Consider the following 15,601-nt stretch of genomic DNA (forward strand, 5'->3'; position numbering starts at 1 on the left):
ATACACAGAGCATTGAGAAAGGTGAGTTTGGAGGCAGGGAATATACAGGTAAGGGGCGTTTACTGAAGCAGAAATTGCTTTGTAACCGAGATGGGGTAAGAAACTGAAAGACTGTGATACCTAGCTTGGGGGTGGGGTAATTAAAAGATAAAGAGACCAGGAAAGAATATGAAAGGAAGAAAAAAAGAGTAAAAGATCAAGGTTGTGAACCTGTGGAAGGGAGGATAGGGAGACACGTTCCTATGTGGGAAGACATGCATGTAGGGAATGTAGCCAAAAACCCTTGGCCCTAAATGGTAATCCTTTTAATTTGTTCAAGTTGTCAGTCCTACTTTGTGGGCCCCAACTCTCTCAACCTAATTCAGTAGATTGATACTCTGTTCATTGGGCCTCTAAATAAGCTCCTCTTTTCAAGAATACTTCCTTATTCTCTTTATTACTTTCTAGAGGTCTGTCTTAGACTTTTTTTTTTTTGCACTATCTACCAGTTCTTTCCTTCATATCTGTTTTCATACTTTTATTTCCTTTCCCTATTCCACTTCTTATCACACTTACAAAATGCTGCTTCCTGAATAGTTCGCATCTTACATATTTTTTATTTGTTGGCTCTCACAATTTGAGCCTGGCCTTCATCATAATACTAAATTTGTTCTGACCATTCTGCAGCCCTTCATTTTAAATTACAGATACAAAAAATGAGGTTCTGGAGTTCCAGTTGTGTCTCAGTGGGTTAAGAACCCAAATAGTATCCATGAGGATGTGGATTTGATCCCTGGCCTCGCTCAGTGGGTTAAAGAACTGGTGGTGTTATGAGCTGTGATGTAAGTTGAGGATGTAGCTTGGATCTAGTGTTGCTGCGGCTGTAGTGTAGGCCGGCAGCTGCAGCTCCAATTAGACCCCAGCCCAGGAACTTCGATGTGCCGCCGGTATAGCCATAAAAAGGGAAAAAAGATGAGGTTCTGACTTGCCCAAAGATACCATGACGACTGGCATCATCAGACTGAGAACTTGGGTTTTCTATCTACTGTATTTCTTGCTTTGCTTTTATTTTTAAAAGCAGTTTTAGTGGTAAAAATATGCTATTTCGCAGGAAACTTAGACTCAAAAAAGTTTTAACTCTACATCCTAGAATTTACTAAATATTTCAGAGTATTCTCTCCTCACTGTACTGTTGTTACATGATTAAGGTAATACTACATAATTGTCTGTAATCAGCTTTTTAAAACTGATAATCAGGGAGTTACTGTCATGGCTCAGCAGAAACAAATCTGACTAGTAACTATGAAGAAACATGATCAATCCCTGACCTCCATCAGTGGATTAAGTATCCAGTGTTGCCATGAGCTGTGGTGTAGGTCACAGACGCGGTTCGGATCTGGCATTGCTGTTGCTGTGGCGTAGGCCAGCAGCTATAGCTCTGATTGGACCCCTAGCTTGGGAACCTCCATGTGGTGCAGCCCTAGAAAGATAAAAATAAAACCCATAATCACAGTTCCTCAAGAATTCTTTATATGAAAGTTTTTCAAAAATTCTAAGCTTTGGGGGTTCCCATCGAGGCTTAGTGGTTAACGAATCCAACTAGGAACCATGAGGTTGCAGGTTCCCTGGCCTTGCTCAGCGGGTTAAGGATCCGGCATTGCCATGAGCTGTGGTCGTAGATGCAGCTCTGATCCCGAGTTGCTGTGGCTCTGGTGTAGACTGGCGGCGGCAGCTCTGATTAGACCCCTAGCCTCGTAACCTCCACATTCTGAGGGAGCGGCCCTAGAAAAGGCAAAAAGACCAAAAAAAGGACAAAAAAAAATTCTAAACTTTAGGAATTCTTGCTGTCACACAGTGGGATCAGTGGCATCTTGGGAGCTTTGGGATGCAGGTTTGGTCCTCAGCCTGGCACAGTGGGGTTAAGGATCTGGCATTGCTGCAGGCGTAGTTACGTTGAGACTGCAGGTTGGATCTGATCCCTGGCCTGGGAACTCCATGTGCTGAGGGGCTACGATTCTTTATATCAATATTTTGAGTGGCTTTAAATAGGCCATTGAGCAGGACTACAATCTTTTGCATATTAATTACCCTATTAGATATGTAGATTGTTTCCTATTTTACTCTTGGAAGTTATGCTGCCCAGACTTTGATTTAACAGAATTGGTGTTATGAATGCTTTAAAATTAGTCACCTCCTAAACTCCACTGAAATAACAGATTTATAAAGGTATAAATCTAGAGGGATACTGAATGGAAGAGAAGATGGAAAGCACACGGAAGTATAAATTGACTTGATAGAATAAAGTTCAAACCTAATTGACTACAGTAGGAATGCTTACTCAGAAGCAAGCTGATTTGGGAGTTCCTGTCTTGGCTTAGCAGAAAATGAACACAACTAGTATCCATGAAGATGTGGGTTGAATCCCTGGCCCCACTTTTTGTGTTGAGGAATGGGGTTGCTGCAAGCTGTGGGTTGCCAGACACAGCTCAGATCTGGTGTGGCTGTGGCTGTGGTGTAGGCCAGCAGCTGTAGCTCCAGTTTGTCCTCCAGTCTGAGAACTTTTGTATGCTATACCTGAGCCCTCCACCCGACCAAAAAAATAATAATAAAAAGAAGCAAGCCAATTTGCTTCTTAAGACTCAGGAGGTCCTAGCAATGGGAAAAAGAAAAGACCCTGCTGCAAGGATGAGATTGGGGCTGAAAGTGGGGTTGACTGAAAGTCTTTCTTCCTTTCTACCCTATTAGATATGTAGATAGTTTACTATCTTCGAACTACTGAAGAATTACTGTCTTGTGAATTTGAAACAAGTCTTCAGACAGAGATAGCACTCAGAGATGGAAAGTGAAAATAAAATTCTGTATACTTGGCATATTACTTCCTTCAGTGGTTACAGTTAAGTCTTGGAGAAAAAGGAGGGAGGATCCTTTTCTATAGAAACTGGTGGTCCAGACAAAAGAACTTTTTTTTTTTTGTCTTGTTGCTATTTCTTGGGCCGCTCCCGCGGTATATGGAGGTTCCCAGGCTAGGGGTCGAATCGGAGCTGTAGCCACCGGCCTACGCCAGACCCACAGCAACGAGGGATCCAAGCCGCGTCTGCGACCTACACCACAGCTCAAGGCAACGCCGGACCCTTAACCCACTGAGCAAGGGCAGGGACTGAACCCGCAACCTCATGGTTCCTAGTCGGATTCGTTAACCACTGCGCCACGACGGGAGCTCCCAGACAAAAGACCTTTAAAGGGATTCAGACATCTGAAGATTTTCCAATGAGAAAGCTGAGTCCCCCACCCAGTGAATTTCAAAGTATAAAGAAATTCAAAAATCACCAGATTTTTGAAGAGTGACTCAGCACTAATGACCAAGACAAAACAGGATATCAATACAGGGAGAAGAAAACATGTAAGTGCATCTATTTTCAAAGATAAATTGTATCCATGAGAAAAACAAAGTTGACTTTTATAGGGAGTTCCCATTATGGCTCAGCAGTAACAAACCCAACTAGTATCCATGAGGACTGGGGTTCAATCCCTGGCCTTCCTTAGCGGGTTAAGGATCCAGCGTTGCCGTGAGTTGCCATGGCTGTGGTGGAGGGTGGCAGCTATAGCTCCTATTCAACCCCTAGCCTGGGAAATTCATGTGCCACAAGTGTGGCCCTAAAAAGAAAAAAATTGTTAAAGCAGTGCTCACTTCAGCAGCGCATGTACTAAAATTGAACAATGCGGTGAAGATTAGTGTGCTTCCTGTGCAAGAATGACATGCAAACTTGTGAAGTGTTCCATGCTTTTTCATCCACAGGGGTTTTTTGTTTTGTTTTGTTTTAGGGCTACACCTGCAGTATATGGAAATTCCCAGGCCAGGGGTTAAATCAGAGCTGCAGCTGCCAGTTTACACCCAGCCTCAGCAACACAGGATCTGAGCCACATCTGTGAACCTACACTGTAGCTCTCAACACCACCTGATCCTTGACCCACTGAGCAGGACCAGGGATCAAACTCCCATCTTTGTGGATACTAGTTGGGTTCTTAACCCCCTGAGCCACAACAGAAACTCCTTCATCCATGATTTTTTAAAAAATCAGCTAAAACAGGAGTTCCCATCATGGCTCAGTGGAAACGAATCTGACTGGCATCCCTGAGGACGAAGGTTCTATCCCTGGCCTTGCTCAGTGGGTTAAGGAGCCAGTGTTGCTGTGATCTGTGGTGTAGATTGCAGATGTGGCTCGGATCCTGTGTTGCTGTCGCTGTGGCGCAGGCCGGCAAAAGCTGCAGCTTCAATTGGTCCCCTAGCCCTGGAACCTCCATATGCCTCAGGTGCAGCCCTAAAAAGATAAAAGACCTAAGTAAATAAAAATTAGCTAAAACATTTGAAGTTAAGGAGTGTAGGAAAAATTTAAAAATACAAGAAGATGGATTTTTCTAACTAAGGATTTTTTTTTGGGGGGGGGGCTTTTTTTTCTACAGGGCTGTCCCCGCAGTATATGAAGGTTCCCAGGCTAGGGGCTGAATCAGTGCTGTAGCTGCTGGCCTGTACCACAGCTATGGCATCGAAGGATCTGAGCCGTGTCTGCGACCTACATCACAGTTCACGGCAACACCACATCCTTCATCCACTGAGCGAGGCCAGGGATCAAACCAGCATCCTCATATTCGTCAGATTCGTTTTCAGTGAGCCACAGTGGGAACTCCCTAACTAAGGATTCTATTCCCAGCTCAGGTATCAGTGTAAAATATAATTTTATATATTCAAGTTCTCAAAATTTTTTTGTCTTCCTTTGTCCCTATTTGTGGGAAGTACTTGAATGATCCACCAAAATGGAGGAGTAAGCCACACAAAAGAAAGATGGGAGAGACAACACAGCAGCTGGTTATTTCTGGACTGGGTGAAGAGAAATCCAGAATGCCAGGTGTGCAACAGCCTTGAGCAGCCATTTCAGTACACAGAAGACCAGAAGGATGAAATAGTCCAAGGGAAAATCAATAAAATGAAAGAAGAGAATTGAGAGATTTTGATATATTTTAGCATGTGGGGAATTAGATTGGGATTAATTGCAGTACAAGGAAAGAATTGGTAATAATAAGTACTCAGAAAATTAAATAGGAAAACCAAGATGTTAGACATTCAAAGGTTTCTCATTAGGTGATCAGTAACTATACTGTCATAATGTAAAGTCTTTTGCCAGAATTGCCAAATAATAAGAAATGAATGGAAGTAAGGATGGACCTGTGTAAGAGCTAAGTACTTGTCTACCTTTATTAATTTATTTATTTTATCTTTTTAGGGCCCCACCTATAACATATGGAAGTTCCCCAGGCCTAGCCGAATTGGAGCTATGCCAAAGCTTGCAGCAATGCTGGATCCTTAATCCAATGAGCAAGGCCAGGGATCAAACCTGCATCTTCAATGAGACTATGTCAGGTTCTTAGCCACAATGGGAACCCCTTGTCTACCTTTAGAAGTATATTGTTTTATGCCAGTGAATACAAATGTAGCAGTGTAAGCATATTATTTTGAAATGTTTGCCTTTGAAGAATAAATTTTTTTAAGAATGAATTGGGATATGTGTGTCAATATCTCTTGTCCATATATGTATTTTTAACAGGTTTATTAAGATATAATTCATATTCCATATTTACCCATTTAAAAATCAGTGGTTTTTTGGGAGTTCCTGTTGTGGCTCAGTAGTTAACAAATTGGACTAGCATCCATGAGGACGCAGGTTCAATTCCTGGCCTTGCTCAGTGGGTTAAGGTTCCGGCATTGCTGTGAGCTGTGGTGTAGGTCGCAGACTAGACTCAGATTCGTCATTGCTGTGGCTGTGGTGGAGACCCGCAGCTATAACTCCAATTTGACTCTTACCCTGGGAACCTCCATATGCCAGTGGTGTGGCCCTAAAAAGCAAATAATAATAATAATAGACTTTTAAAAAATTGTTTTATTATATTTTGTTTACAACATTCTGTCAATTTCTGCTGTACAGCAAAGTGACCCAGTTTCAAACAATGCAGCCAACAAGGGCTTAATCTTCAAAATATACAAACAACTCATACAACTCAACAACAAAAAAATAACACAATTGAAAAATGGGCAGGTAGTTCCTGTTGTGGCTCAGTGGAACATTCTTTTTCTCACGTTATCCTCAGTCATGTTCCATCAGTTCCATCACAAGTGACTGTAGTTCCCTGTGCTATACAGCAGGATCTCATTGCTTAGCCACTCCAAAGGCAATAGTTTGCATCTATTAACCCCAAACTCCCAGTCCATCCCACTCCCTCCCTCTTCCCCTTGGCAACCACAAGTCTGTTCTCCAAGTCCATGAGTTTGTTTCTATTCTGTAGGTAGGTTCATTTGTGCCATATATTAGATTCCAGATGTAAATGACAATATGGTATTTGTCTTTCTCTTTCTGATTTACTTTATTTTGTATGAGAACCTAGTTCCATCCATGTTGCTGCAAATGGCATTATTTTGTTCTTTTTATGGCTGAGTAGTATTCCATTGTGTATATGTACCATATCTTCTTAATGCATTTATCTGTTGATGGACATTTAGGTTGATTCCATTTCTTGGCTATTGTGGATGGTGCTGCAATGAACATAGGAGTGTGTGTATCTTTTTCAGTGAAAGTTTTGTCCAGATATATGCCCAGAAATGGGATTTCTAGGTCATATGGTAGTTCTATATTTAGTTTTCTAAGGTACCTCCGTGCTGTTTTCCATAGTGGCTGTACCAGTTTACATTCTTACCAACAGTGTAGGAAGGTTCCCTTTTTCTCCACACCCTCTTCAGCATTTGTTATTTGTAGACTTACTATTTTTTGGCTACCTCACTGCATATGAATCTCTTGGGCCAGGGATCAGATCCGAGCAATAGCCACGAACTAAGCCACATCTGTGGCAATGCCAGAGCCTTAGGCCACTGTGCCAGGCTGGGGATCGAATCCATCCTAATGCTCCCGTTGTGCCACGGTGGAAGCTCCATTTGTAGACTTACTAATGATGGCCATTCTGACTGGTGTGAAGTGATACCTCATTGTAGTTTTGATTTGCATTTCTGTAATAATAAGTGGTGTTGAGCATGTTTTCATGTGCCTGTTGGCCATCTGTGTGTCTTCTTGGGAGAAATGTCTATTCAGGTCTTCTGCCCATTTTTCTTTTCTTTCTTTTTTTTTCCCCCTGGTCTTTTTAAGGCCACACCTGCAGCATGTGGAGGTTCCCAGGCTAGGGGTCAAATCAGAGCTATAGCTGCCGGCCTACACCACAGCCATAGCAGTGCTGGAATCCGAGCTGCATCTGCAACCTACACCATAGCTCACAGCAACGCCAGATCCTTAACCCACTGAGCAAGGCCAGGGATCAAACCTGCATCCTCATGGATGCTACTCAGGTTCATTTCTGCTGCGCCAAGACGGGAATTCCCTGCCCATTTTTCAATTGTGGTGTTTAATTTTTGCTGTTAAGTTGTATGCGTTGTTGTATATTTTGAAGATTAAGCCCTTGTCGGTTGCATCATTTGAAATCATTTGCTCCTATTCTGTAGATTGCCTTTTTGTTTTTTTATGGTTTCCTTTGCTGTGCAAAATCTTGTAAGTTTGATTAGGTTCCATTGGTTTATTTTTCTTTTTATTTCTACTGCTTTGAAAGATTGACTTAAGAAAACATTTGTATGGTTGATGTCAGAGAATGTTTTGCTTATGTTCTCATCTAGGATTTTGATGGTGTCTTGTCTTATGTTTAAGTGTTTAAGCCATTTTGAGTTTATTTTTGTGCATGGTGTGAGGATGTGTTCCAGTTTCATTGATTTACATGTGGCTGTCCAGTTTTCCCAGCACCATTTGCTGAAAAGACTGTCTTTTTCCCATTTTATATTCTTGCCTCCTTTGTTAAAGATAATTGACCGTAGGTGTCTCGGTTTATTTCTGGGTTCTCTATTCTGTTCCATTGCTCTGTAAGTCTGTTTTTGTACCAGTACCACACTGTCTTGATTACTCCTGCTTTATAATATTGCCTGAGGTCTGGAAGAGCTATGCCTCCCGCTTGGTTTTTGGTCCTCAGGCTTGCTTTGGCAATTCAGTGTTATGGTTCCATATAAATTTTTGGATTGTTTGTTCTAGTTCTGTGAAAAATGTCATGGGTAAGTTGATAGGGATTGCATTTAATCTATAGTGCTTTGGGTAGTATGGCCATTTTAATGATATTAATTCTTCCAATCCAGGAGCATGGACTATCTTTCCATTTCTTTGAATCCTCTTTAATTTCTTTGATTAATGTTCTATAGTTCTCAGCATATAAGTGTTTCACCTTCTTAGTCAGGTTTATTCCTAGGTATTTAATTTTTGGGGGTGAGATTTTAAAAGATATTGGTTTGCTTTTGTTTTGTTTTGTTTTGTTTTTGTCTTTTTAGGGCTACACCTGTGGCACATGGAAGTTCCCAGGCTAAGGGTCCAGTTCAAGCTGTAACTGCCAGCCTACACCACAGCCACAGCAATGCCAGATCCAAGCCACATCCGCCACCTACACCACAGATCACGGCAATGCCAGATCTTTAGCCCACTAAGTGAGGCCAGGGATCAACCTGTGTCCTCATGGATGCTAGTCAGATGCGAATCTGAGCCATGATGGAAACTCCCATGGTATTGTATTTTTATATTCCTTTTCTAATATTTCATTGATAGTATACAGATTTCTGTTGTGAGCCACATGGGAAGTCCATGAAATACAGATTTCTGAATGTTAATCTTGTATCCTGCTACTTAGCTGAATTCGTTGATCAGTTCGAGTAGTTTTTGTGTGGAGTCCTTAGGGTTTTCGATATATAGCATCATGTTATCTGCACAGAGTGACAATTTTGCCTCTTCCAATTCAGATACCTTTATTTCTTTTGTTTGTCTGATTGCTGTTGCTATGACCTCCGATAGTATGTTGAATAAAAGTGCTGAGAGTGGACATCCTTGTCTTGTCTCAAATTTTAGTGGGAAGGCTTACATCTTTTCTCTATTTAGTATTATATTTGCTGTGGGTTTTTTCATAAATGGTTCTTATGTTAAGGTATGTTCCCTCTATATCCACTTTTGTAAGAAGTTTTTATCATGAATGGATTTTGGATTTTGTCAAATGCTTTTTCTGCCTCTCCTGAGATGATCATGTGGCTTTTGACTTTGCTTTGGTGTTAACATGGTGTATGATGTTGATTAATTTGCATATGTTGAACCATGCTTGTGAAATCTTCGGCTTTTAGTATATTCATGAGAGTTGTGCCTCCATTAGCACAACCAATTTTAGACCATTTCTGTCACCCCAAAACAAAACTCTGCAGCCTTTAACAATCATGTATTTTTAAAAATCTTTTAGTAATAGTGGACTTAAAATCTGTATATATTACTTTGATAAAACAAAAAATAGTGTCACATAGAACCTCTTTATATGCATTTGTCCTTAAGGACAATCTCTAGAAGTTTTTTTTAATTGCCAAATATTTTCCCATGATAATGTGCTGATAAGTATTATCATTAACATACATGAAATGGCCCAGAACTCTTGGTGAATGTAAGTATTCTTTAAAAATATGAATGTGGAGGTAAAAGTGATATGGGTTTAAGTTAAAATTTGTGACTGATCATCTTTTCAAAAGTTAAATTATGTTGGTATTCCTCTCTGTTCAGGTCCCTTGTTCACTTCCATTTTGTAGTCTTAATTGTTTCTTAGAAAATTAGATTGCTACTTTAACTTGACTAAGAATAACCAGAGTTCCCATTGTGGCGCAGCAGAAATGAATCTGACTAGGAACCATGAGGTTGCAGGTTTGATCCCGGGCCTCTTTCAGTGGGTTAAGGATCCAGCATTGCCATGAGCTGTGGTATAGGTTGCAGACGAGGCTTGGATCCGGTGTTGCTATGGCTGTGGCGTAGGCTGTCGGTAACAGCTCTGATTAGACCCCTAGCCTGGGAACCTCCATATGCCGTGGGTGTGGCCCTAAAAAAAAAAAAAAAGACAAAAAAAACAAAAACAAAAGAATAACCTCAGTGGAGTTCCCCCCAGTGTTGCAATAGGATCAGCATCATCTCTTGTGCTAGGATGCAGGTTTGATTCCTGGCCCTGCACAGAAGGTTAAGCATCCAGCATTGCCGAAGTTGTGGGGTAGGTTGCAACTATAGCTTGAATCTGATCCCTGGCCCAGGAATTAATTCTATATGCCACAGGGCAGCCCCCCCCCCAAAAAAAGAAAAGAATAGAATAATCTTAGCATTATCTTCAAAAGAAGAATAGGAATTAATTTGGGGCTTTTACTCTGTATTTGATGTCATTTTAGATATTACGTTACCCCACTGAATTCTTCAAAAAAAAAAAATGGAATGCTTTTTATTCCATTCATTTTACAATTGAAGAAACAAGATGAACAGTCGCCTAGACCTCAATGAATAGTAATCCAACCAAATCAAGTTTTCAAACTCAGACTTTTTTTTTTTTTTTTTGCTTTTTAGGGCCGTACCCAAGGCTTATGGAAGTTCCCAGGCAAGGGGTTGAATCAGAGCTGCATCTTTGACCTACACCACAGCTCACAGCAATGCTGGATCCTTAACCCACTGAGTGAGGCCAGGGATCAAACCTGCATCCTCATGACTCCTAGTTGGGTTCATTGACCACTGAGCCATAAAGGGAACTCTGCAGACTTTTTTTTTTTTGCTTCGCCTTGGGCATGAGGAAGATTCCCAGGCCAGGGATTGAATCCAAGCTACAACATGGAACCAAGCCACAGAGTGATAATGCCAAATCCTTAACTACTAGGCCACCAGGGAACTCCAAACTCAGATCTCTCTGATATTAGAAACTGGGTTCGTATTTTACCATCCTGTTAAGAGACATTATAAGTTATTTTCAGAACCATATTAAATATCTATTCAGATGTTTCATATTAAATATCTATTTCAGAACCTTATTAAACATGAGTTCAGTGCTGGCCTCCGATTAAAGCTAAAATGGATTGGCCCATTTATCCTCTATTTTCTCCTAAGACTACACTTAAATGAATATAAGGGAATGAAACATATATAAGCTGACAACAATGAAGAAAATAGACTGAACAGTGGATGAGAACAAAAAAACTGTGAAGTAGGGGAGTTCCCGACGTGGCGCAGTGGTTAACGAATCCGACTAGGAACCATGAGGTTGTGGGTTCGATCCCTGGCCTTGCTCAGTGGGTTAAGATCCGGCGTTGCCGTGAGCTGTGGTGTAGGTCGCAGACAAGGCTCGGATCTGGCGTTGCTGTGGCTCTGGCGTAGGCCAGTGGCCACGGCTCTGATTCGACCCCTAGCCTGGGAACCTCCATATGCCTCGGGAGCAGCCCAAGAAATGGCAAAAAGCCAAAAAAAAAAAAAAAACCAAACACTGTGAGGTAGAAAACAGGTGTGAACTAAAGCTACGTATGGAAAAAACCACCACCTAGTTAGAATGCAGAAAGCTTTGTAGAAGCAATGCTGAGTCGTTATGCTGCGAGCCACACGGGAAGTCCTAGAATGCAGAGAGCTTTGAACTGTGGAGGGGTATGGGCTTTGAATGACCTAAGCGTTGTGTGAAGGTGTAAGTCAGGTAACAGGCTAACAAAGGGAAATGAAAGGAAAATGGAGATACATAACTCTGTCCCCACCCTACGTGTTTACCTTAAAGAAAAAGACTGTTAGCCAATAAACTATAGTTACAGTACTTTTTTCTTTGTGGCTTTTCTTTCTTTCCTTCCTTCCTTCCCTCCCTCTTCCTTCCTTCCTTCCTTCCTTCCTTCCTTCCTTCCTTTCTTTCTTTCTCTCTCTCTCTCTCTCTCTCTCTCTCTTCTTTCTTTCTTTTTCTTTCTTCCTGTTATTTATTTATTTTTTGTCTTTTTAGCACCTCATCTGCAGCATATGGAAGGTCCTAGGCTAGGGGTAGAATTGGAGCTGCAGCTGCTGCCCATGCCACGGCCACAGCCACATGGGATTCGAGCCAAGTCTGTGACCTACACCACAGCTCACAGCAACACTGGGGTCCTTTAACCCACTGAGTGAGGCCAGAGATTGAACCCATGTCCTCATGGATACTAGTTGAGTTCCTTATCCCTGAGCCAGGACGGAAACTCCTTATAGTACTTTTTTTTTTGTTCTCTTTTTGCCTTTTCTAGGGCCGCACCCTTGGTATATGGAGGTTCCCAGGCTACAGGTCTAATCGGAGCTGTAGCTGCCGGCCTATACCACAGCCACAGCAATGTGGGATCCAAGCCGTGTCTGTGAACTACACCACAGCTCACGGCAATGCCAGATCCTTAACCCACTGAGTGAGGCCAGGGATCGAACCTACAACCTCATGCATCCTAGTCGGATTCGTTAACCATTGAGCCACGGCAGGAACTCCCCCTTTAGTACTCTTAATCCATCTTTCAGTACCTTACTCTTAACCATATGCAAAAAAAAACCCCCTAAGATAAACAATTTGAGGGGAAAAAAAAAAAACAGAACAAAAACAAAACAAAAGTATGAGGGAGTTCTCATCATGGCTCAGCAGTAACAAACATGACTAGGATCCATGAGGACTCAGGTTTGACCCCTGGCCTTGCTGGGTTAAGGATCTGGTGTCGCTATGAGCTGTGGTGTAGGTCTCAGATGCAGCTTGGATCCCGCATTGCTGTGGCTGTGGTGTAGGCCAGCAGCTACAGCTCCAATTCAACGCCTAGCTTAGCAACTTCCATATGCTAAGGGTGTGGCCCGAAAAACAGGAAAAAACAAACAAACAAACAAAAAACTGAGAAATACCTTCAACATGAAAGAAACCAAGATGAAAAGGAAAAACCTGGAGGAAACCAATGTTTTTAAAAGAAACGTGGCTAAAACAGAAATCTATTTTTAATTGACATTGAAGAGTTCTTTGCATGTGTACAACAGTAGCAAGATGCTATGACAAAAGGATCTTTAAGGATTTCCCTTGTGCATTGGGTTAAGGATCTGTTACTGTCACTGCAGTGGCTCTGGTTGCTGCTATGATTTGGGTTTGATCCCTGGCCCAGGAACTTACACCTGCTGCGTGCGTGGGGGGATAAAAAAGATCTTTAAGAAAATAAGAGGAATTCCCCAATGGCCTAGTGGTCAAGAACTTGGCATGGTCACTGCTGTGGCTCTGATTCATTCTCTGGCAGTGAGTGGGTTAAGAATCCAACTGCAGTGGTTCAGATTGCTGTGAAGATGCAGGTACAGTCAGTCCCTGACCTGGTGCACTGAGCTAAAGCATCTGGCTTTGCTGCAGCTGCCTGAATGCAGATGAAAAAAAAAAAAAAAATGGGCAGCTCCCTGGTAGCTCAGTGGTTGTCACTGCTGTGGCTCAGGTTGCTACTGTGGCAAGGGTTTGATCCCTGGTCCAGGAATTTCCAAGTGCCACAGGAGCAGCCAAAAAAAAAAAAAAAAAATCCCACAACAAATTAAAAAGGCAGCATCAACAAAAAATATTAAATTTAAAATTATCATGTAGTGAAAAAAAATTGATTCTCTTTCAGATTTATTTTTGTCCTGATAGAATTGAAGGGAGACCCAAAGCATTCCTTGTAATACGTACAAGACCGCCATGATCTGTCACACATTTTACCACCACAAACTGCCTAGGGAACCCATCCCAAGAAGGAAGCTGTAATCATAACTGACTATCCAAGTTCTAAAGCTTTTTCAAGACTAATCCCTTCATTTTTTTCCATCTGATTTGTCTTATTATTATTCTGTTTAAGACTCAAAAGTTATTTGGACAACATGTAGACTTTTAATGCTATGAAACTATTTCCTAATCTAATTCAATTTTACTAATTGACCCTCTCCCCACCTTCTTGAACCATAGCCTATTTTTTTTTTTTTTTGTCTTTTTAGGGCAAAAAGGTATATGGAAGTTACCAGGCTAGGAGTTGAATCAGAGCTGTAGCTGCTGGCCTACACCACAGCCACAGCAGCACCAGATCCGAGCTGCATCTGCAACCTGCACACACCACAGCTCATAGCAACACTGGATCTTTAACCCACTGGGCGAGGCCAGGGATTGAACCCAAGTCCTCATGGATACCAGCTGGGTTCATTACCGATGAGCCACCACGGGAACTCCCACCATGCCCTAATTCTTAGAGTTGTCATAAAAAAAATTGAAGTTTGACTATTCCCTGAGACCCCTGTTTACCACAGAGTCTCTCTCTCTCTTTTTTTTTTTTTTGGCTTTTCGAATTTTCTAGGGCCACTTCCCACAGCATATGGAGCTTCCTAGGCTAGGGGTCGAATCGGAGCTGTAGCTGCCGGCCTACACCACAGCCACAGCAACACGGGATCTGAGCCTCTTCTGCAAGTTACACCACAGCTCATGGCAACGCCAGGTCCTTAACCCACTGACCGAGGCCAGGGATCAAATCCGAAACCTCATGGTTCCTAGTTGGATTCGTTAACCACTGCGCCACGAAGGGAACTCCCAGAGTCTCTCCTTATTTGGTAGTTACCCTTTTTTATGTTGACAATCATGTAATCTGTGAATAGAGATAGTTTTACTTCATTTTCAACCTGTACTCCTGTATCTTCCTTTCCTTCTTCCAATCTGTCTCTATCCATCTATTTTTTGTCTAATTGTTCTGGCTAACACCTCCAATGCGATGCTGAACATGAGTGCTGAGAGAGAATTTTTCCCAATCTTAGGGCAAAGCCTTTAGCCTTTAACCATTAATTAGTTAGCTATAGGTTTTTAAAATAGATGTTCTTTATTAGGTTAGGGGAATTTCCTTCTACTATCAGTTAACTGATATTGAATTTTGTTACAGGCATTTTCTACGTTTATTGAGATAATCACTTGGCTTTTCTTACTTGGTGTGTTAATTTTCAAATGTTAAACCAGCGTTGCATTCTTGGAATGAACCCCACTTGGTCATGATATATTGTTCTTTTTATATAATACTGGATTCACTTTGCTAATATTTTGTCAAGGATTTTTGCATCTATGTTCATAATGGCTATTGGCCTGTAGTTTTCTTGTAATGCCTTTGGTTTTGCTAATGGTGTCCTCATAAAATGACTTGAGAGAGTTCTACCATTTTCTTGAAAACAGTGTGTAACATTAGTATTATTTCTTCCTTAAATTTTTCTATTTTTCTTTTTTCATGTTCATTAATTTTCCTCTAGTTTTTTTGTTTGTTTTTTTGTTTTTGTCTTTTGTTCTTTTAGGGCCGCACCCACGGTATACGGAGTATCCCAGACTAGGGGTCTAATCGGAGCTGTAGCCACCGGCCTACACCACAGCCACAGCCACACCAGATCTGAGCTGCATCTGTGACCTACATCACAGCTTATGGCAATGCCGGATCCTTAGCCCACTGAGGGAGGCCAGGGATCGAACCCACAACCTCATAGTTCCTAGTGGGATTCGTTTCTGCTGTGCCAAGATGGGAACTTGCTTAGTTTTGCTCTAATCTTTAATGTTTACTTCTTTTTACCTTATATTTAGTTTGCTCGTTTTTCATAAGGTGGAAGCTTCAATTCCTGATTTTAGATATTTTTATTTTTTATTTTTTTGACTGCACTGCAGCATGGAAGTTTCCAAGCCAGGGATCGAATCCAGGCTACAGCCGTGACCTGTGCCACAGCTGTGGCAA

At 41.7% G+C, this 15,601-nt stretch overlaps 1 non-coding gene across 1 annotated transcript; it reads left to right on the forward strand.

Moving 5' to 3' along the window:
* The first annotated feature begins 3,659 nt into the window (after positions 1–3,659).
* LOC125110406 (U6 spliceosomal RNA) lies at positions 3,660–3,765 on the forward strand. Its single transcript, XR_007130596.1, has one exon. It is a non-coding gene; the product is annotated as a U6 spliceosomal RNA (small nuclear RNA).
* Positions 3,766–15,601: the final 11,836 nt, after the last annotated feature.

Source organism: Phacochoerus africanus, chromosome 10, assembly GCF_016906955.1.
Source record: "Phacochoerus africanus isolate WHEZ1 chromosome 10, ROS_Pafr_v1, whole genome shotgun sequence".
Classification (NCBI taxonomy): domain Eukaryota; kingdom Metazoa; phylum Chordata; class Mammalia; order Artiodactyla; family Suidae; genus Phacochoerus; species Phacochoerus africanus.